At 49.0% G+C, this 21,734-nt stretch overlaps 1 protein-coding gene across 5 annotated transcripts in view; it reads left to right on the forward strand.

The window, feature by feature from the left end:
- SLC15A2 (solute carrier family 15 member 2) overlaps nt 1-18,093 on the forward strand; it is a 93,548-nt gene extending 75,455 nt beyond the window's left edge. For 4 of the 5 annotated variants that reach the window (XR_011141953.1, XR_011141954.1, XR_011141955.1 and 1 more), the window contains 2 exons: nt 8,147-8,926; nt 9,824-18,093. The gene's annotated coding sequence lies outside the window, so the exon portion shown is untranslated. Of the gene's footprint in view, nt 1-8,146 lie in introns of all 5 variants that reach the window. The other variant, XM_068949040.1, reaches the window with a different exon arrangement.
- The last annotated feature ends 3,641 nt before the right edge of the window (nt 18,094-21,734 follow it).

Raw genomic sequence — 21,734 nt, forward strand, 5'->3', positions numbered from 1 at the left:
GGAACTGCTTGCCTAAGGGGAGTGTGAGGGTCTGTTCCCGTTTCTCTTCCACCTGACAGAGTTACTTCCTTCCACCTTCTCATCATCACCTGTTGGAAGTCACTTCCCCCTCTGATCTGCCTGCTCAATTGCTGGTATAATCACTGCTCATTGTTTCAGCAGCAAACATAAAGTTTCGCTAACTGGACCTATTTAATTGCAATGCCCCACGAGTCTGAAAGGATTTCCACCAGGCAAGCTGACAACCAGCCAGGAGCTGCCCCTGCTGTAGCTGGGGAAGGTTGGTGTGCAATATCAGATGTTAAGCATAGCATTCCTCCAATTTTATAGCCACCACATCGTCTTTGGAGCACTTTCATCCCTTCCAAGTACGCTTATGAGAGAATCACAGATTTAGAACCTTATTTTGTGGAGGACTGAGATTTCTGGGTTTTTCTTCCATGCAGTCAGCTTCGATACAGGGCCGTGCACAGCACTGACATCCAATTTTAGAACAATTCCTTGCTCCTCCTGATTCCTTGATTTGGAGTCAGAGGGGAAACCAAAGCAGTGACAGCTATGTGAACCTCTGAGGAGAAACAGCAGGCTGTTCTCTGTCCAGTTCAGCCTGTTGCTGGGGGGAGTTTCAGCTGTTGTTGGAGTTTGCCCTGAAGGAGATTAGGGAAAGCTTACACCAACTGTTGTGGAGGCTGACCTGTAGAAATTATAATCTCCAAATAAGGTATGGTAATGAGCTTAATGGAGATCTATAGGCACATTGCTGCAGAAACCCTCTTCATGGACACTGCAGGGGGTTGACTTTGTTATGGAAATGTACATATGAGGGTATCTATCTGTTTTTCTGAAGGATGCATTCTGATAAAGTTTTTTGTGAAGCAAACTTCCCTTTGGTTGCACTAGCCATTGTTCAACACATCTTTTTCCCTTAGCAGATTGTAGATGCTGCTAGTGTTATTTCCAGCTTTGCATGAGATAAGCTTAAAGGATGAGATTTCAAATTCTGCAAAACAACTTCCTGGCTTTGGGTTCCTTAAATTTACCTCTTCTGAGTCATTAGAATGACTTTTCTTCCCTTTCCTTACAGTCCCGTCATTCCAGAAGTTGAGGATTTTTATTTTAAAAAGACAAAAAGAAATGTCACCAACACCAAGGAGCACATGGAAAAGCTTTTCCTTACTTAGACTGACTCCACTTGTTGTCTCTGCTGTTGTTGTCATGTTTGCTGTCATTGTCGGCTCAGGGCAGCGGGAAGTTTGGCTGGGTCTCCGCTCTGCCTGGGAAGAGCTGCACCTGTCCACAGGGTGGTCTGTGCAACGAGGTGGCTGTGTGCGGTCACGGGGAAATGGCTCCTGGAGGGCGGTGGGGGACTGACCCAGACCGAGCTGGGGCACACCATCAGTGCTGGCTGGTGGGCAGCAGCCTCACCGAGCACGAGGACCCATTTCCTCTCTGGAGCCCAGAATGGAGCTGGAGGTGATCGCTTGGGGCAGTGCTTGCCCTAGTGGAAGACAGGGTTTTCTTGAGCAGTGACCGAGGTGTGAGTTTTACTGAGAAACTGAAAAGTGAGCAAGTGGAAAGACTTGGCCTCTGCTTTGGTCTCAGGCACTGTACAAGGAGGCTGGGAGATGGCTGGGCACGGAGGGCAGAAAAGACTGTATGACCGAGATCTTCCCAAATTCTTGATGACCAGTGCTCTGCAAGGCAGCTGAAATTCATTGCATTGAATTAACTGGAGAGAAAATGAGAAGGGAGAACTGGGATGCTCAGGTGATTAAATACCAGAGGACTTCCGACCTTTCAGAAAAGCTCTCTATAACACCTGAGGACAGTTTCAGAGCATTGCCAAAATTGGCATACAGACCTGCAACAAAGTATCCACAGTGACTGTAGGAGGAAGATCTGCTCCTGGAGATGCCTCTGCCATCCGTGGCATCCACTGCCTTGGCTTCCCCAAGGGACAGAACAAACAGTTGAAGGTGTATTACAGATGGGGGTAGCACAGGAGGGAGAGTTACAGACAGGGGGAGGGTCAGCAGGCCGTTTTAGCCATGGCCCCATGAAGAGGGATAGTCTTCTCTCCTCCTCTCTGTGTTAAATTTCTTTCCCTAGCCACAAGAAACATTTTCTAGCAACTTGCTAGCTTAAACTTGGGAGTTTGGCTCCATGGCAAGCACCACAGCTGCTGGATTTTGGATGGTACCAGACCATGCATTTCATTAGCACTACATTTGTTCTTGTGATGTGATTTGAACAACAGCACTTAAGAGATGTTTCTGGTCCTAGATGTTGACGGGTCTGGACAGTGTTTTGCATATTAGTAGCTGGGTTTACCCTAGTCCTCATGGTAACATCTGAGATAAACCCATCATGTACAAGTGGATATCGTGAGGCCCTTGGATCTCCCCAGCAATTTAGGAAAAAGCAGAATTCTCGGTGAGGCTGGCTAAGTACTAACTGTGATACTGCTTCCTTGTGGGAGCAGCCCAGGTGCTTTGTAAAGCACGGACCCTTGTTCATCTCTTGCAAAGTGCTTCCCAGAAGGAACAGGGGATGCTATTAAACATTTTGTCCTGAGACGGGCTTACACTGCATTACAGAAATTTCATGAAAGAAAATAATTGCATTGCTTAAAATCCCTCTTTTCTTGTCACCTCAGGTGATCAAATAGGAACCAAACACGTTGTCTCTTAGAGAGCTTTGGATCTAGCAGCTGCTATATCTCCTCAAGGTCTTTCTGCTGTGTTTTAGAAGATCTTTTACTGGAAGATTTAACCTGCCTTAGTATTTCCTGAGAATCTTCTGATCTACATACAGAGCAGCCAAATGCAGACTCCCACTGGCTGTTGACCAACCACGATCTCTTCATGTTTAATGAACAGATTTCAGCAGCTATCCTGCAGAGCTCAGCCAGAGTTGACCTGAGTTTAGGACCTAAGAGATTTATAATGAACAAGAAAAATAGCAAAACTCTCAAAAAACTGCTAAAACACTGTTTTAATGCTTAATTAAAACTTTAATATGCTTACAGAAAGTAAAAAGCCAAACCAGTACATAGCAATTCAGTCAGAGCAACGAGGAGTTAGAATCCAGCAGTGTAGCAACTGGCAGCCAAGCTGAAGACACAAGTATCAAGCAAACATCATTTTTTAGATTATTTTTTGTCATTGCATATGTTGTTCAGCCTGGCCTGTCCTGTTCAGTCTACCCATGCACGTAAGAAAAAGAAGAGTGAGCAAAAAGAAGCTGAACTCACTTGTGGAAGACATGGATCCTTCCTAAGCTGCGGCTTGGATTTCTTCTGATCAGAGATTCCCAAGTTAGCTCCAGGCATTCCCCTCTCTAGCAATCAGCCCCCTCACTCTCTCATGCTGCTCTGTGCTCTTTAGAAGTCACTCAGACTTCTCACTGGTGACTTTGCCAGCCCTCAGCACCTTCTGCTTCCTCCCATCCTGCAGTCTCTCTGCTGCCAGTGACAGCATGTCTTTTGGGGGGCTATCCTGTGTATTGCTGCCCACTTCCCTGCAGGCACACTAGCTTCTCACCCAAGGGACTACTGTGTCTGGGTAGAAATCAGGCAGACCAAAATATTGGGGCAGTAATGAGGCAGTTGGCCTGCATAGCCTTGGCTCTGGCCTCTTATGGCTCTGTGTGCCTTTTGCTCGCAGCCCAGCCTGTTGATTCAGAGGTGGTGGCATAATCCAGGGTCTCCCATGTGTCCCCCTAATCTATGAAGTGCCTGGTACCCCTAGGTGCTGTACTGAGCAATGTCAAGCTGTGAGGATTCCTGGACCCAAGCACTGCAGTTCCCAGGCCCCAGGGTGCCATTTGTGCTGGCTGTGGCCACCCTGCCGCCCTTGGTGATCTCAGCCTGCTTTTTATCTGCCCCTTATGCAGTATTTATGGTCAAGCTGCCCTTTCCAGCCCTCTGCTTTTGCTGGAAACTCTGGCGATTGTCCCAGGAGCCCAGCCTCATCTCCCAGTTAGTTTGTGAGTCTTCCTCTTGTGGACAAAACCACTCAGGTTGTGATTGTCACGGTACTAGCACGTTGTCAGCAAGTGGGTTGTAGCTGTGCCTGCAGTCGTGGAGGCAGCAGGCTGGTGAACCAGTGCTGGCTTCTCCAGTTTCGACAGGTGGTGTCACTGCTCTCCTGGGTGATGCTGCTGGGGCTTGTTTCCTGACTCAGCTTGGGGACAAGTAGCAGGCTCTGAGCATGTGGGGACAGCTATTCGCTGTGGGATGGGAGACCTCCATTTGCGCTGCTCCCTTGTGTTGGGACTCTTTCTGCTGTTTCCTTTTCTAGTTGCCCAGCCCTGGTGACCAGGTCTCGGGTTTATTGGCATCTCCCAGACCTTGCTGTGTTACGTCACCTCCAGCAAGGGAAATCTCGCTGGGTGGGAGTGAGTTTTGTTTCTTTTAGCTTCCAGCTCTGGCTCTTCCCAAATCTGCTTAGAGCCTTTGTTTGTGCTCTTTCTCTATTTCCCTGGGTGTCAAAACACTGTCCGTGCAGACCTTAATGCTGTCCTTGCTGAAGACGGGAACCTTTCATGGATGCTGTGCAAATATGGACTTTTCCTGTCCAAATCAGAGGGGAAGCAGGTGCCAGGCACTGGTGCCTTTCAGAAAGGTGAGATGCTGTCAATCACGGTGTCTCGCCTCTGCGTGAGGTGATGTGTCCTGGCCCTGGCTCTCGCTGCACCCTGAGCTTGGCAGAAGCCGGTGGACGGTTGGTTGCACAGATACCTTCTCATGATGCTGCAGGTCCTGGCTCTGTGCCATTGCAGCTGTGTGCTGTTCCTGGCCTGTCAGAGCTATCTTTGCTTCCTGACACTTACTTTATACTGTCCAAAATCCGTGGAGCAAACAGAGGACAGTTCCCCCTTTCTGTAGAGTGTATTTAAACTTGCCTTTCCCCCCCCCCTTTCTCTGTCACAGCCACTTGCATTAACTGCCTGTTATTCTAGAGCTTCCTCAGGGGAGCGGAGCTTCTTCTGGGGGGTCTAGGGCTTTCCACACCCCTCTGCCCTCTCCACAGTGCTTTCCTGAAAGTTCTCCTCAAATTCAGGTTGCCTGCTCCTCTGAAGAGTGAATTCCTCACGAGACCAAGGATGTGGCATTCTTTAAACCCAGTGATGGGTGTTTTCTCCTGCCTGGCAGTATTGCAAGTGATTGCTTTTGTTATACACCCGCACGCTCAGTTCAGCCAGTCCTTTTGCAGGTATTAGCTAGCCTAACTGATATTTGCATTTCCTCCTTTGCTATTTGCTGGCTGAGGCTTTTCTTTTGGAGCTAATGTCACTGTCCCCCCCATCACACCCCCCCAAAAAGGTTGTCTTGAGCACCTGCACTCTCTATATTGAATAAATAAGTGGCCCTGTCTGTTTGTAGGCAGATGGTCTATCCGTCTTCTGTTGTAACTTCAGTAGTCCTGTGAAGAATTCCCCTGAGCTAATGATGCCTGTATAGCCCTTTACATCCCTACTTGAGGATCTCTTTGGCTCTTCTTTGCACCATCTTTTTGTACGTGCCGGTTAAAACCAAGTGCTTGTGCTTCATTTCTCACAGCCTGCAGCACTCCTCAAGCTTCTGTAGTGCTAGTTCCTAGTTCCCTCTTCTGTTTGAGCTGAAAGCTATTAAAAGCCAAAAAGTGCTTCAGAATCAGCTATTTTTATCTAGTAATGTTTTCTTCTGAAAGTTTTTACTGTGTTTGCATCTATTGCTTGCAGCTAAGAAGTGAAACACTGTTCTAGTCTTCTCCTGTCAACCCTCACTCTTCTGGAGAAGGTTGGGCTTTGAGCTTTTCCATACAAGACCTAATCTTTGCTCTCTTTAGTCCTAGTACTGTTTGTTGTTGAGCATCCCTTGAAACCAAGAATTTTGGCTACTTCCCTTTGATTTTTTGTTTCCATCTGCTCATCTTCTCTGGTGTCACTGTCGCACAGCTCCCAGAGCCCACTGACTTACCAGGCTGAAGAGGAGCAGAGAAGTCATTCCAGTGGCTTTAAAAGCTGCACCTAAATCAGAAGTGCTCAGCTCTAAAAGCATTGAATGCATAGAAGACCTTTTTCAGCTTGTCAGAGGAAGAGCAGATGCTTTTCCACGAAAGGCCTTGCTCTCATGCCTACCACATGGTCCGTTCAGCTCTGCTGGGGAAGGGACTGTGCCAGGTCAGAGCAGCAGTGCCCTCATCCAGCGCTTTGCTCCTGCTGTCCTACTGGCTCTGCACTTCCTGGTTTGGACTGACGCACGCTGGCACCCTCCTGCGTGGGGGTCTCGTGGTAGTTGATTGTTTGCTCTGAGGGAGCTTCTCCCTCTTTATTTGTTTGGCCAGTCGGTGATGTTATTAGTGGTGACACCCATCACAGGGTTTGTTTTGCCTCTTCAATCTTTTCTGTTGTTCCAGGCTCCTCCTGTGGTTTCTCTTGGGTCAGACTGTCAGACTCTGGACAATTTTGTCTTCCTCATCATGGCTTTCTATTATCAATACCATGCTTGGAGTCCAAGCCCATCACACCACAGATCTGGAAGCGAAGTAAACCTAGCAAATCATTAGGGCAGACTTTGATGGCTCCTGTCTTCATCAAAGACTGAGATTAAATTAGGTCCCTTTGATAAACTGAGCTGATGAGCCAATTTGGACTGTGAATGTGGTATTATGGGTCTCGTGGGGCTTATGATTAAAAGACATAAGAGAATGCAATTATTTAGAGAGCTATCAGGAGATTTGTAGTAACTAGTAACTCAGTAGTCACTTCTTTATCAGAACAAAAGTAGAGCCTAATTCTGCAAGGTGCCAGGTAACCCCCCGGGAAGTGTCTGAGTGCTTCTAATTGATGGGGAAGGCGAGAGTCACATTTGTCTCCTGCAGGTTTTTGTTGCGTGTGTGATACCGCTGTGGAAGGGGATGTCACTCTCACCGTTTCTGTCCCCACGGCACCTGCTCTGGGAGTGAAACCTTGTTCCCCCTGCACGGATGGCTTCTCTTTCTGCAGTCTGCATTTTTTCCCCTGTAAACTAAAGTTGTCCTCGATTGCAGCAAGATAAATTTAGGCTAGTTATCTGTGCTGGACTCTAATCAAATCCTAATGTGTATGGGGTGCTCAGTCTCAGTGCAATCTAAGATGACTCCCTGTGTCAAATCCTCAAGCCTGAGGCTAGATCCTGACCCGGCAGGGAAATGCTCTGAATCAAGCCCTAAAGTTGAGAAAAGTCTGGCTGGACATATACAATTTTGCCTTGGTTTTTATGTGCTCTCCAGTTACTAAATCAGAGCAACATGGATGGGTGTATCAGAGTATGGATGACATATGTTAATTGTAGTAGGGCTATTCTTTTGTCATTTTTTAAAGGAACTTTCATGCTGCGTTTTAATTACAATATTTAGAGTACATCCAAATAGCTTGAGCTCAAATTGATCTTATTTTTCAGCCAGGAAGCTTGTTTTTCATCCATTATAATAATAAATGTGCTATTGATAATAGTTTAGGTGTGATACAGCAAAGCTTTGCATGGTGCATTGGCTCTGGAAGGCCAAGATTTTCTTATTATGCGTTATTGATATGACACATTGCAAATATTTAACAAACAAATTAACAAATTTTCCTTGTTCCCCTGTTGGTTGCAGTCTCAATCTTCTTGACAGCTGGAGTCAGGATTAATGATTATCTTGTTTAAGACAATTTTTTGCTAGTAGGTTTGTGCAATACAAGAGCAATAAAGGGACTAGCATTGGCACTTAGAATTAAATCCCCTCCTTGAAGCAACTTTTTTAGCCTTATTCTTTCCAATTCTGCTAAGTAGAAATTGAATTTGCTTAGTCCTGTTATTCATTTCTTGGTTTATGTAGTTATTTTATATGTAGAAGCTTAACATTAAGTACGGGCAAAAGATGTCATTTTTCTCTCCTAACCTTGAGCTTGCCAGGTCTGTTCAAGTTGTAAATGCTTTGTGAGAGAGGTCCTCTCTGAGCACATACATGGGAGCAAGGAGACCACCCTGAGCCTCTGTAGAAATGAGAGATCCAGAAGCATGTGGTGGGTTTGGTCTGAGGTAAAGCCCTGGAGCTGGCACTTGGAAACAGTCAGCATAGTTCCTGGGATGGGTAAAACACATCTGTGCCCTGCAGCGGTTCCTCTCCGCCTGCTGCAGGTCTGAACGCTGGCCAAAGGGGACCAGGATGGAAAGGGTGAAAGGCCCACCTCTTCCTTGGGAAAGGCTGTGTCTGGTGCATGGGCTGAGGAGAACAGCTCCAGAGGAGTCCTCTGGAGGTCGCTGCAGGTGGATCGAGGACTGTGCTGTGGCCCGTGGGAAGGCCTGATGCATCCACCATGGTTTCAACAAGGGTTGGTCATGGAGATAGAAGCATCTTCTACAGGAAAGCACAGTTCCAGGATAAAGACTCGAAGCATGAAAAACCCCATCTGGAGCATGTGTTGGGCAGTGGGCCATTTCTGTGCTGCAGTTTGTGGCCATGGACTTTGCACACGCAATACAGGAATTCACTGGTATATGAGCCAAACTTCTGAGATTACAAATTAATTTGTTCTCAGTGTTTTTTGTCTTGAACTAGTGAGTAAAATCACCTTTTGTTAGCAGCACATCTGAAGTGGGTCGCCTAAAGGTTTAATGTTTGAAAATCACAGGTGATTGAAAGATAACACATTTGAGAGTTTTTTTTGTACTTACCTTTTGAATTTGGAGGCTGGACGTCATACATCCATTCCTGCACAATTCATCTGGGCAAAATTTTTTGTTTTAATGTAACAAAACCTGATCTCCTTAAAAGAAGAGCCCCTAGGAGTTCTGAAATACTAAACATCACGACGGCAAAAATAACTCAAGCTGGCAACTCTGACTGTAGTGTTTCACGTTGGTCTTGAGCAAAAAAAGCTCAAGCAGACAACGCTTGATGCAGCAGAAGAAAAACAGGCAAGTACCACAGCTTTGCTTGAAATAATATATTAATAGAGAGAGTGCTTCTTTATTACTTTTTATTTGATAAGCAGTAAAACCACAGAGCTCACATGGAGCACAGTTTATATGTGCCCTCTGTTAATTGCGCATTCACATTTGCAATATAAAGACTCAGTACTTGCTTCTTTTGGAAATAATGGTGGCCGGTACGGAGCAGCAGGGAGGGGGGCCCAGCTGTGTGTTTCAGCATGTCTGCACATATGTTTTCAATCCTGGAATAATCCTATTATATGGTCATTTTAGCCTGGTGTTTTTGCCTTCATCTCACTTCTTTTTAAGGCTTAACACTTTTCCAGTTGATTGAGCTGGCATCAATCACACTAATATGCAGCAATAATGTTCCTGTTAAAAATTATGGAGGATCCATGTAGCTCAGGGCGCTGAGGACAGGCTCTCAGGTCCTCTGCCCTCTCTGCTGGGGTTGGAAAGCTGAACGGGGGCATGTTCTCCATGAGTGTCATGGGGGTATTTGCTGGCCACAGCAACCTGCAGCAGAGAGAAATTGCCCTTCATTGGGTTCCTAAGCCTCCTGCAGCTTGGGGATACGGCTATCGATGTGGTTACCTTTGCAGCCCTCTCGTGCTGTTGAAGGTTACAGCTTTAAGAAACAAGAGCCTTACATGCAAGTTTGTGAAGTGCTACTACCAGCAACACATCAAGGATAAACTGTCTCCAATTACCTGCTTTGCTTACGCCAACAACTGCCATATATTAGAAATCAAACCAGCCACAGAAAACCACACTATTAAGCTGCTTTCTTGTAATCATTAATTATGAAGATACCATCACTCATGTTTCTAATCTGTGAACTGTCCTGCAGTAATTGATTTTTTTTTTTTTTTTTTAATTCAGGGAATTGTAATGGTGGGGCTGCAAACAAGGTTGGCAAGAGAGTCCTGCAGGGACCCAGTCCCACAGGTCTGAGCCGGTGAAACCTCCTGCTGGTGACCGATGAGGGCCAGCGTAAAGCCTGCATGGGTACAGGTTTGCATTCATGCCACGTGTATCTGGCCACCCTCCTGGGCCACCCTGCCTCATCTCTAGGAAAAGCCTGGCGGGGGAGAAGGTCAGGATGAGTATATATACCCTGACAATCAATATAGGGAGAAGCTTTCAGGACAAGAGGGTGCAGTCCCAAAAACTTTCTCCGATGTGCTGAATACCCCGAAATTTTGTTAGGATGCGGCAGCTCTAGGTATGGATTTTCCTCCTCCTGCTGTGTCATCTCTGATGTGGTTATTCTCAGAGTGTGGCAGTGCAGGGAGAAGAGGCTCTTACCCTCCCTGGGTGAAGGCAGCAGGCACGGGGTATCCCTGGTACGTCCTCAGGCCTCCCCCTAATTCACCGTGCTGGCATTTGGCCCTCCTTAAACATCTCTGTCCTTTCCTGGCACTCCCATTGCCGTGAAGGGCAGCAAATGGGTCAGAAGAGGAACAGCCCTCCAAAGTTGCTTTTCCCACTGGGATCATTTGCTACCCACGTTGGCCGTGGTCGGGCAACTGAGTTACTAATGAGACTTGCTAACAGAGCATCTGGAGCGGACTTGTGCTGTTTTCTGCTGTAAGTGCTTTCTGGACAGATGTATCCCAGCTGGCTGGGCCTTATCAGACATACCCGTGTGTCCATGCGTGTGATCGGATCACTGATGGATGCTATGCAGCCATCTGGATGTGAGAAAGAAATGACAAATCCCCCCCACTCCCCCCCTGAAACCAACCTTCCGCAAGATATTGATGAATGGGATCTTTATTGGCTGCTGGGCTAATTAAATAAAAGTTGCGTCAGCTTCTAGCTGACAGGCTCTAATTGTTCCTGAACAGATTTTGAGAGGACCAGATGAATAGGACAATAAAAGGGAATGGTGTGGATTTGATCCAGGAATTTGGATCGGACATTTCTGACTAACTGGAAGTTTGTCTTGCCTTTCTCTGGGGAACGGGAACAAGGAAAGGGGGCTCACTGCTTTGTGAGGAACGCTCAGGGAGGTGCTGTTGGAAAAGCAACAGTCAACGCATATAATGAAAAGGAGGAAATAGTATTCTGGCTTCTGATAAGACAATTCTGAGGTCTAATCTTTGCCTTTACCCTGATCTCCAGCTTTGGCCCTGGAGCACTCACTAACCGTTGCTCTGTGGCCCTGTTTTCCTGTCCACCATGCAGGACTAGTAACGCCAGCTGCTGAGCGCTGAGGTCAGGATTGCCTTGGATGCTCTTGGCAGCAGATGAATCCTGAGGCTCTTCTTTTCTCCTCCTGTTGCCTTGAAGTAGAGCTATGGGTGGGCCAAACACAGCAAAACGGCGGTCAGGAAGCCAGCAGCCCCTGCTGAGTATCTGCTAGGTGCTAGGGCAGGAGCAGAGCCCACCCTTCTGCCGTCCTGCCCAGGGCCTGGCAAAGGATGTTCCACAGGACCCCAGTCCTCATGAGACTCACAGCAACGTGTTGGTGTTATGTGAAGATCAGGGCAGACAGACATGGCAACTCCTTAACCACTGGGAGGAAGACCAGGAGGCTGATGGTGTCCAAAAGCTTCTCACCTTGAGGCTCCGGCTTAAACCTCCTACAAGTGGGGAGTGTGGATGGCTCAACAGGACAGGCACTAATATCAGAAGTTCCTGGACACCAGGTTTTGGGTAGGTCCAGGACAGATCTGGAGCTGGGTACCCCGTCAGTCCTGGCCTGGACAGGGTAGGCCTGAACAAACTCACTAAAATGAATGACAAAGCTCTCAGGGACTTCAGTGATGTCAGGGTTTCACAGATGGACTGCAGGCTCCATCTGGGCACATCCAGTCTAAGAGGCTTGTCCCATGTTTAATTTATAGGGTGATTAATGGGTTCTTAGCATACCATGTATTTAATTCCATTCTGGCCTGATTTGTGGTGCAATGTGAACTGCATGTGAAGTTTTTAATTCAGTAGGGGGTGACTGAATGGAAGAGGTGATCAATTTGATTCCAAAGGTGATGCATCAATTTCCATGTGAAGTGCATCATATCTATCCTATGGCACATTGGTTTCAGCACATGCTACTCCAGCAATGGCATGGCCACGCTGGTTCACTGAATTGCCAGTAATCCCATGTCCACCACCTCCCCAGAGCAAAATGACCCTTGCTATTGATCTTTCATTGCACCTTCAGGACCTGACGAAAGACACTAAAAAGGCTGATGAGGTGCTGTTCAAAATATTTGTCTTCATTTTAATACACAGCCCAGGTAAGGACTTCTTACATCCAACCTAATTTCAGGTCTCAGGAAGGTGACCCCTGGGAAATTCCCCTGGGAATTTCAGGTGGCCCCTGTCTCCTGAACTAGGCATAAGCCAGCAAATGGGGTTAATTTCATGATTCAGTGTCTTTACTTTTAATTCAGTATCTGGTTGAGCCACATCATTGAATAAGAACATGGAGTTTGAGTCCTCTCCAGGAGAGGGAGATTTTAATGTCAGGTGTACTCGCACCTGTAACCACTGAAGATTTCCTTTTTAAAAAAAAGCCCAGGAAAGGCACCTCCTCTTCCTCCTCACTACACTGTGGGGCTGCTTTTGGGATAAGACCTCCCAACTAAAATAAACACACATCTTGATTAGGGGATGCTAATGGCATCAAGCATCAGCCGTTCAGGCTGAAGGGGTTAGTGCACCCCAGGCAGGTCAGCCCGCACTCGTGCCGGGGCACTGTGATGCCTTGTGTGGTGCCGAGCCCCATCCTGTCCACACGCCCCATCAGTTCCCAGGGTGCTGCACCAGCCCCGGCACAGCAGCTGCGGCGAGTGTCCCGGCCGCTTGTGCAACCGTGGGAGAGAAAGACATGAAGGGGCTGAGGAAGGGATTTGATGACAAGCTGAGCAGGAAGTAATTACTTTTTCCCTTCTCTCCTCCTCTCGCTTCCTCAACCCCTGCTGTGGCAAGGATAAACGCAGCATATTAGCAGCCGTGAGTGGCAGATTCACTGAGCCACAATTCGTAACGTTGTCCTCCCCAAAGCCTTGTTAGAGGGCATTAGGAAGGTACCTTTTTAGAGGCGATAAAGTGATGAGAGGGTCACTCTGGAAAACCATTTGGAAACCCTCGGGAAAGGAGCTGTTTCCGTCTCACCAAGCCAGGTATGTCTCTCATTGAGCTGACCCCAGCGGAGCTCCGAGGGAGGGTTAGCTCTCAGACACCAGATATTAAATTTAAGCCGGTGAGAGGGAGCAGATGTCGATGTGCCAGGTCTGTCTGCCACCACATCTAATGTGTAAGGATGGCTGAAAAATCTTCCATCAAAATGTTTTGATTTTTCTCAAAAAAAAAAAAAATTCTATTGGAAAGAACTATCCCCCAAGACAGAAAATGCATGGCTGAAAAGCTTTGTCTTCAGACTGTAGATAAAAGGTTGCTGCTGTCAGAGGGGATAAAGAGGAGGATGTTTATCATCAGCCCTGTTAATCTGATCTATCCCTGTGTGCAGTCTTTTGCAGGCGGATAAAATAAAGCGGACCCCGGTACCCTGGTCAGCCAAGCTTTCTGCTGCCGTTTCCAGCGAGAGACTCCATGTCATCTATGCTGAGAGGCAGGGAAGGGCTCAAGCTTATAATCTATGCCCCTGCAAAGGGTATCATGTATCAGAGACGGGCACTGGGCACGTGTGCCTTTGCTCTGCCTGGAGAGAGCTGTGCGCAGGCTTGGTCTGTGCTCTGGTTCCCCGAAATCTCTGCTTACAGCCGAGAGGAAGCGCATCGCTCTGCTCCGCACCGGCCGGTCCTGCTGTTAAGTCCCAGAGCTGGGGCAGCGGGGTTCCCCAGGGAGACGAAAGCTTAACCCCAGTCTCCCACTTTCCCAAAGGGATTTAAAAAAAGCTAGGCACACTTTAAACACAGGAGGACCGTCCTAGCTAAATGGTGTGGCCTCTGCACCCGCGCCGTGGCTCCGGGGCAACTCGCCGAGCAGCCAGCACCAACTCTCCCGCAGCGCCGCGGGAAAGCCCTGCAGCTGCCAGAAATATCTCTATTGTGGAGGAAAGCGTGTAATTCATTTCTTGGTTTATTTGTTTTGCATGGAGGACAAGGCTGTTGCTTTATAATGTTGAACGACCATTTTAGCTGAGTGCAGTAGGCCCCATAAATCAATCGCCCTCTCCAGAGCATTAACCAGTCAGCAGGAACCGGCAGTATTACGATACTGTTTCTTGTTATTCTGTGGGCTCTCTGTGGCCAGAGTCTCCGCGGGTGTGACTTGGCTTAGCTCTTGAAATGTGTGGCTGCAGGGTGATTTATTCTAGCTAGTTGCTGATGTGCGCTACTGCAAGGATTCTAATGCAGACAGTAAAAAAGAAATCTTATTTTGCCTAATTTTTACTGAAGGAGGGTTCATACCTTGCTAAATGGAAGATTAAAGTTGCATTAAGTTTAAGGTAAGTTAAAGTCAGATTAAAGTTAACGACTCCAGCAGGACATGCTCCAAGGGGTGCCAGGGCTGATTAACCAGGCTTCCTGGAGGCTCAATTTCTTTCTGTTTGTACGGCCAGGACTCGCAATAGACTTCATAGTCTTCCCCCAAATCCTTTGCCCATCATCAGCTAAACAGCAGTGAGGCTGCTGGTATTGCAGCCTGCTGGGCTGGCTTGTGTTGGCATCTTGGTTCCCTGTTGTCCGCTATCTCCACCCACCCATCCACCTACCCATCCACCCTTGCAGCCATCCCCCCACCCATCCATCCTTCCATCCATCTGGTTTTAGACTGTAAGATCATGGGGCAAGGACTGTCTTCCTTTTCTCTTTTTTATCCAGTTCCTTGAGTAGCAAGTTTTTCTTGACTTGCATACGTGCACAAAGGCCATTCCTGTTCTTAAACAAAAGGATGCAGCTGAGCTAACGCTTTCCCAAGCTGAAGGTGAGTCCTAATTTCTTTTTCAAATTGCAGTTTTAGATTCCTTTGAGCTGCTGAGAATGAAGAGGTTTTTTCCCGTGTGAGCCAGCACAAGTCACCCGCTCAGCCTGCTCAAAGGGGTGGTCGGCACGATTGCGTATTTTTGTAGCCTTCTGCCACTGCCGGCCTCGTCACTGCTCTGCATGATCAGTTGTTTGCCCCACTCTGTTAGATTTTCTTGGGGGATATTTGAAGCCATGGTGATTTGTGCCTTTTTGTCTCATTTTCCCGCACTGCGCTGCTATTAATTTTTTTACACTAGAGAAGATGATGACCAGGAGATCTGAGGCCTCTGGGTGAAATTCATCCTCTGCAAATAGAGTTAAAATGAACACTCAGCTGGGCATGGACCTTTCCTGTCTTTCAGCATATTTTCAGGGCAGATTAAGCTAAATGTATTTTCATGTATAGGATTTCCCATTCACATCAGTGGATGTTTCAGTTAACCTGATGAGGTTTCTATGAACTATAGGACTTGAGAGGCTTGAAGAGAGTATTTGAGACTGTTTTTCCCTTTGACATGGTGCAGTTGTGAATGGCTCAGTACCAGGCTGATAGCGGTAACTCTGTTTTAAAAGGAGTTAAGTTATAAGGTTTGGGCAGTTCCTTGTTTGTTTTGAATCAGCTTCAAAATCAGCAGGCTCCCCAGTTTACACCACAAGCATCTGGCTGGGCACAATTTTAATGTGCAGCTTCAGGTTGCAAACGGAATTGAAAATTTCCAACATATGGTGCTGGATTCATAAGTGGTAATTGCATCAGCTTAGGATCAATGGAGCAGAATAATATCTGCCCACTAATAATGGCTTAATAAAATTAGTAGCATTGGCCCTGCCGTGAATTATTTTAAAAGAGAGGTTGTAGAATAGTAATGTAAACAATCATTGATTTTTCTTGGAGAAGTAGAGCACTGTAAATTAAGTATGACTCTTCTCACTGTGTAGTAGGTAGCAGGCAATGCAGTGAATCTGTCAGATTACTTAAAAGGTGAGCGTAGAGGGAAAAACCGAACTGGGCCTGTGTGATGTTTGGGAGGCGATAGATAAATGAAATGAGCCTGGATCAATCAGAAGATGAAAGCTCAAAGCTACATGGCGCTTAATATTGCTGAGATCCAACATGACCCAATTAATAACACATTAGTACAGGCCAGGTCTGTTTGGTTGCTCAGGTCTGTTAATTGAAATACTGCGATTAATGGTATGGAAGGAGATGAGGGATATGTAGGAAAACGAAAGGAGCCTGCAGCTGGGAGTGGGCACGCTCGCAGGCAGCGGGGAGAGGATGAGGATGGCTGGGGAGGCAGAGCGACTGCTGGGGCAATGAACGTACCCAGCTGCCTCTGACAGCCGGAGGGGCGAGGGTTGAAAGTGGGCTGGCTCCACTCGATCCTAGGAAGTCTCTTGCAATTTTTGGAGGTATCTTTAAGAAACTTGGTCATCTGGCCTGATGTCCCTATGTGAATGGTTTTTCACCTGGCTACTGTCGAAAAATGCTATCCACGACGGTGAACTTGCTCGTGCATCTCAACCATGAGCCCACTGCTGGGAACGAGGGGGAATCACAGGGTCTCGTGGCTGGGAGCCGTCCCCAACCTTTCTCATGGACTTGGGGAAACTGCTTTCGCTGCATGGGCTGGCATTGGTGACAAATCGGGTTTTCAAAGCCAATTCGTCAGGCTGAATCTGGCTACAGTCAGTGGCGTTGCAAGCTGGCCACGAGTCTGGCCTGCCGGGTCGCTGCGCGTTTTGTTGCTGCCTCCACGCACGGGCCCATCGCTGCCATGCGGGGCAGGCAGAGGAGTAAGTCGGGGCCAAGTCGTCACCGGGTATGAAACAGCACAGCTCTGCTCATGTCAGCTGATATGGATCCAGCGCCTATTTTTCTTCTTTTCTTCCACAGACTAATTTTCATGTCGATCCTAATTAAACCCCAAAGCCTATTGTCTCCAGGACAATTCCAAGGACATCTGCTGGTCAGGGCTTTGCGGAAGAGCAGTGATTTGGAAATGTGGCCTGGAGCAGTGTGATAGCACCTTGGAGCCCAGCCTTAATTATAGCAAATTACCAGAAAGAGCTATATAATGATTTAAGCTGTTACCATTTCCAGAATAATTTGGCTGTAAAATTGCCTTCAGTTGTCATTTTTGCCTTACATCGGTGCTTCTGCTCCAACGCGGGGCTCGACGGCAGGGCAGGCGGGCGCGTTTCTGTAAACATCCCAATCACCTACCTTGCAAAAACAATTCTTCCTTTTCCTTCCACTTCAGTACGCAAACTGCTATCGGGGAGGGAGGTGGCAAACGGCCCTTCTGGCGAGCGAGGAGGGACGAGCAGTTTATCTCAGGTCACGTAGCTGCAGCACTTGCCCAGGATGGCTGGAGATGAAACAGTTGCTCACCGCTGCCCTGTTTTTTCCAAATGCCTTAAACCCGACTTGGGGATTTGTTCCACCGCATAAATCAAGGCTTTCTCTAGTGGAGAGCTGCCAGTGCCAGGAGGACAGGAAGACCCCCCACGGAGAGCACGGGTTCAGCAAAAGGACCTAGGGGGATCCTTCTGGACTGCAGCAGAGTCTGGCCCCGTGTCGGAGGCCGCAGGGAAGGATACGGCATTGCGGCAAGGTCTGCCCCAACAGCCAGGACGGTCCTTTCTGGTGCCTCGGCCCCCAGCGTTTGTGATCGCCTTGTGAAGGTGCTGGGTGAGCTCGTCCCCTTCATGTGCGCCCTTGTATCCCTGCAGGCAGCGGCCACCCATGCAGCCCTGGGAGCTTGCCTTTGATTCAAGAAGAAGCCTGCAAATGCCCAAAGCCGTGACTTTTTGGCAGACTGTGTGGCTAATGTGGGCTGTCTGGGGGCTTTGCTCCTTGCAGAGGTTGCGTTAGCCTCAGTAATTGCGTTCGGCCCAGCTGAGACAATAGGACAGAACTACAAAAGCAGCCGCAACTGCAGAGAAATGGGTTCAGAAGGAAGAGTTGAAGCATGACTTTTAAAGTGGGGTAAAATAAATGATCAAGAGGAAGGACCCACAGCTACTCAATGAGACATTCCTTAAATCCTTTGTTTCCATTTCAGATGATAAAGGAAAATCATTAGGGCTCAATTAGTCATGAAACACGGGGGGTCTCTCTGCATCACACTAGCTTGAGACAGCAACTGATGTTCAAGAGTGCATCTTCCACAGCCCCTATGAGATCATTAAATGTCAAACACTTTATTTTTGCTGTTTGCATTTACTCTCGCGCCCTCGCGCCTGATGGAAGCCCTGCAGCGGGAGCTGATGTACGCGGTTTTGAAGGAGCCCTGCTCTCTGCCTCCGAGCGCTTAAACCACGCGGAGAAATCAACAAGGCAGCTTTGAACGACGGAGGTTGTCGGCGCCCCTCTAAGGGAAACGGCGCAGAACGTTGAAAAAGAAGATTAAGAGGGGAATTAGCTATGGCTGGGCCTAGGTGACTCTGCCCCGGGGAGCCGTCGGCGGGTTGTGCGTCCCTCGGCCGAGCGGGTGCCCACGGGCTGTGGTTAGGTCTGAGCGCCCAGAGGAGAAGCCAAGAGGAAATAAAGCAAACGGTGCAGAAAGAAAGAAAGAAAGAAAAAAAACCCCAACATATCACTCTCCCCGCAAGCCCTCTCCCCAGCCGTGGCCGCGCTGCGCGCGAGCTGCGATCTGCTGGGCGCTGCTTGCGGCTTTTACTCCCCTTCTCCGTCCCCCTTCGTTTCCTTGCCCGGGCTGCAGAGAGACGAGCGGATTAGCGGCGGCGGCTGCAGCGTGCCGAGGCCGCGGCCGGCGCGAAGGGGCTGCGGAGAGCGGCCTCGGCCCCGCGCCGGGGCCGGCCCTGCCCCTTGCTGCCCCTCTAAACACCGGCCGCGGCGGTAACCAGCTTCCTGTAGGTGCCTCGACCCCTTTGAGTTGAAAAAAAACCCCCAAAAACCTGAAAGCAGCGGCAGAGAGTAACGCAGCAAGGCTACGCCATGGCCGTGGGCCTCGGGGGGTTGTTGTCTTCCTCTCGGTACTGCTGCCTTCCTCTTGCGAGCGGCCAACGCAGTGGGCGAAAGAGAGAAGACGCTGTCATGTGGTTGTAGATATATGCTCTGCAGGAAACGAGCTCGCGTTTAGAGGGCGAGCTGTAATGTTGCGGTTTATTATTTAATTACAGGACTTGTAAATGGGCTTAGAAGTTTGATTTCAGGAGGCCGGAATTACCTGCCGCTCCGGGTGAAAAGCTCCGGCGTCTGTCCGCGCCCTATCGGGACTGTATAACGTAGCTGGTTTTAGCTGGGCGTTTTGCTTGCTCCGGCTTTTAGTTTGTAGAAGCAGGGCCAAGCGCTTGAAAAAGAGCCGGGCTCAGCCCTCCTCCCCTGGGCCGGGCCCTGCTGGCTGCCGGAGCCTCCCCGGTGAAGGCAGGGAGGAAATCTGCTCCACCGTCTCCAGCTTTCCTTTCTCACCCGAAGCGCTGAATGCTGTCTTTTGGGGATAGTTACCCTATGAAAAATTATTCGCCTGGTATGACCCAGGGCAAATAAACCCCTGGCGGTGCGGGGCCTCCCCGGCCCTGCAAGCGGAGCTCGGTTCTTGCACGGCGCTGGAAGCACATGCGTGATTTGGATGGCCCTTTGTCAAAAGAGCTTAAGCGCGTGCTTACGGCTCAGCCAGCGCCGAAGCGTCGCGACGAGCTGGCCTGACTGAACCATGCGGGGCCTCGGCCAGCACGAAGGTGGGGCAGAAAGCGCTCTGAGGGACCGGCGTCGGAGCCCCCGGACGAGCTGGGAAGGGGGTTCTGGTTTGCTCTGGACTTTGCCTTCGCATCAAGTGTCTGCAACCTACTTCGTAGTCCGGAGCAGCTTCCCGGCACGTCTGGATGAGGTGAGAAAAATCAACACCGGGGGGGAAAAAGTCTTGATTTTTGCAGGGAGGCGGCTGTGACAAGCAGCAGGGAGCGAAGGCGTCCCCGGGGCTGAGCCCGGCCCCGCTGTCCGTAACGCTCCCTCCCAACAAACGGCCGGCTCCTTACTTTATCTTTTATCTTATTTTTATCTTTGCTTAGGGAAAACCTATCACTCGGCGCTTGAGCCCCCTCCCCGGCGCCCGTCTCGGCCGTCCCCGGGCAGCGGGGAGAGGAGCGGGACCCTGGGAAGCCTCACCTCTCAGCTAAAGCCCCAAACGTCACTGGGTTGTACTCGGGCTACTCATTTGCCGTCGTTCCCGTTTCATTATGCTTCAGTCTAGCGGCAGCTTTCTCCGTAGGCGGCTGGCCAAAGCCGGGAGCACATCTGCAGGCAGAGCTGAGGCGCGCGTGTGCATACGTTCAAAAACCTCGCCTGCCTTCCTTCGCCACGGGGCGGAGGGGGAGCAAAGCGCGCGCCGTCGTCTACCAAATCGTTCCTCCCCGCTAGCTCCCGCCCCAAAGCTGCCGTCCCTCCGCGGGAATTTGGCACCCCGGCTTTTACTTTTATTTCGGAAGAGCGTTTGCCGTGGGAAGGGGTCTCTGCGGACACAAAGAGACCGAAGGAAGGAGCAGAAGGAGGCGTTTCCTCGGGCAGCGGGTACCGGAGCAGAGATGCCGGCCAAAATTAGCAGCAGGGTGCGGATAACATAACCCACGGCGGGGACGGTGAGGGTCAGCGCGTGGCAACCAAAGTCCCAGCTGCACGACGCTGAGTAGAGGCTGCGTAACCATCCCTCGGCGAGAAGAGCCCTTGGAGGATCAGGTTAAAAGCGCTAAAATACTCTTTTGACGTACGCTAAGGAATAACTTTTCTCTCTCCTGAATGTCATGTTTTAACAACAGCCTGCCTTTTTTTTTTTTTTTTTAACGTTGTATAATTTTAAACCACTGCGTTCAAGCAGATGTACGTTTGGCATCCGGATAGACAATGCAACATAAAGTAACAATCATCTAATTCCTATCCATCTGGATTTGCCATATAAATAATTATAGCAAAACACCTTTAAAAAGGAGACTGGGAGAGGATGAGCGCATCAGCAACAATGTGCAATGAACGGCGAAAGAACACGTCAGAATTTGCACAATGTGACCATCTCGATCCCTTGCTAGAATTCAAGAGTGTTAAAAATAAAACCCCTTCACGTTTTGACTATTTACACAGCTGTAGCATAAATATTTAGATTTGCAGGAGAAACGCTTGCTCAGCCAAAATCCTTCCGAGATCTCTGGAGTCAGCAGCGAGGGACTTATGGAGGCCCAACGTTTCCTTGCAAAAACTAAAATCGATAATAATTAAAGCAGAGAGTAATGTTGCCGTAGCAAAGCTCAGCAGTTATGTAAAACTAACTCGGCTCGTATTCTTCAGAGGGGTGCACGCAAAACTCCCCGCGAGGGCTTTTAAACACAAGTACAAGCTGTAGAACAAATGCCATGTACGGGATCCATGTTTATTTACTTGCATTTTCACTGGCGATAGTTTAGTGATCGCTCCTGCGGCCGGGAGCGCTCGCCGCCGCCGCCACCACCACGCTCTCCGGTGAACCGCCTGCCCGCCCGCTCGCCAGACCTGTCGCGCTGACGTGTAAAAATTGCCGCCTTTCAAGAAGAAAGTCAGCCTTGAAATCCACCCGTCACATCTCCCTGGCTCTGCAAGGGGGAAGCGAGGTATTGAAGAAGTGCAGTTTCTGACCCGTCGGTTCGCTCCGGGAGCCGCGTCTCGGCGCTGCTCCTCGGTGCCCCGAAAAACGCTGTTTCACGCCGACACCTGCTTCCCGGCGGGGCAGCGGCTTGTAAAAATGCCTCCTCCTCTGCCGGCCTGAAACTCAGCAACCACCACTTGTTTAGAAAAGAGAAAAAAAAAAAAAAACCCGAACGCTTTAATGGTTCGGGATGAAACGTAAAGACCGCTCACT

This window comes from Struthio camelus, chromosome 6, assembly GCF_040807025.1.
Source record: "Struthio camelus isolate bStrCam1 chromosome 6, bStrCam1.hap1, whole genome shotgun sequence".
In the NCBI taxonomy this organism is placed as follows: Eukaryota; Metazoa; Chordata; class Aves; order Struthioniformes; family Struthionidae; genus Struthio; species Struthio camelus.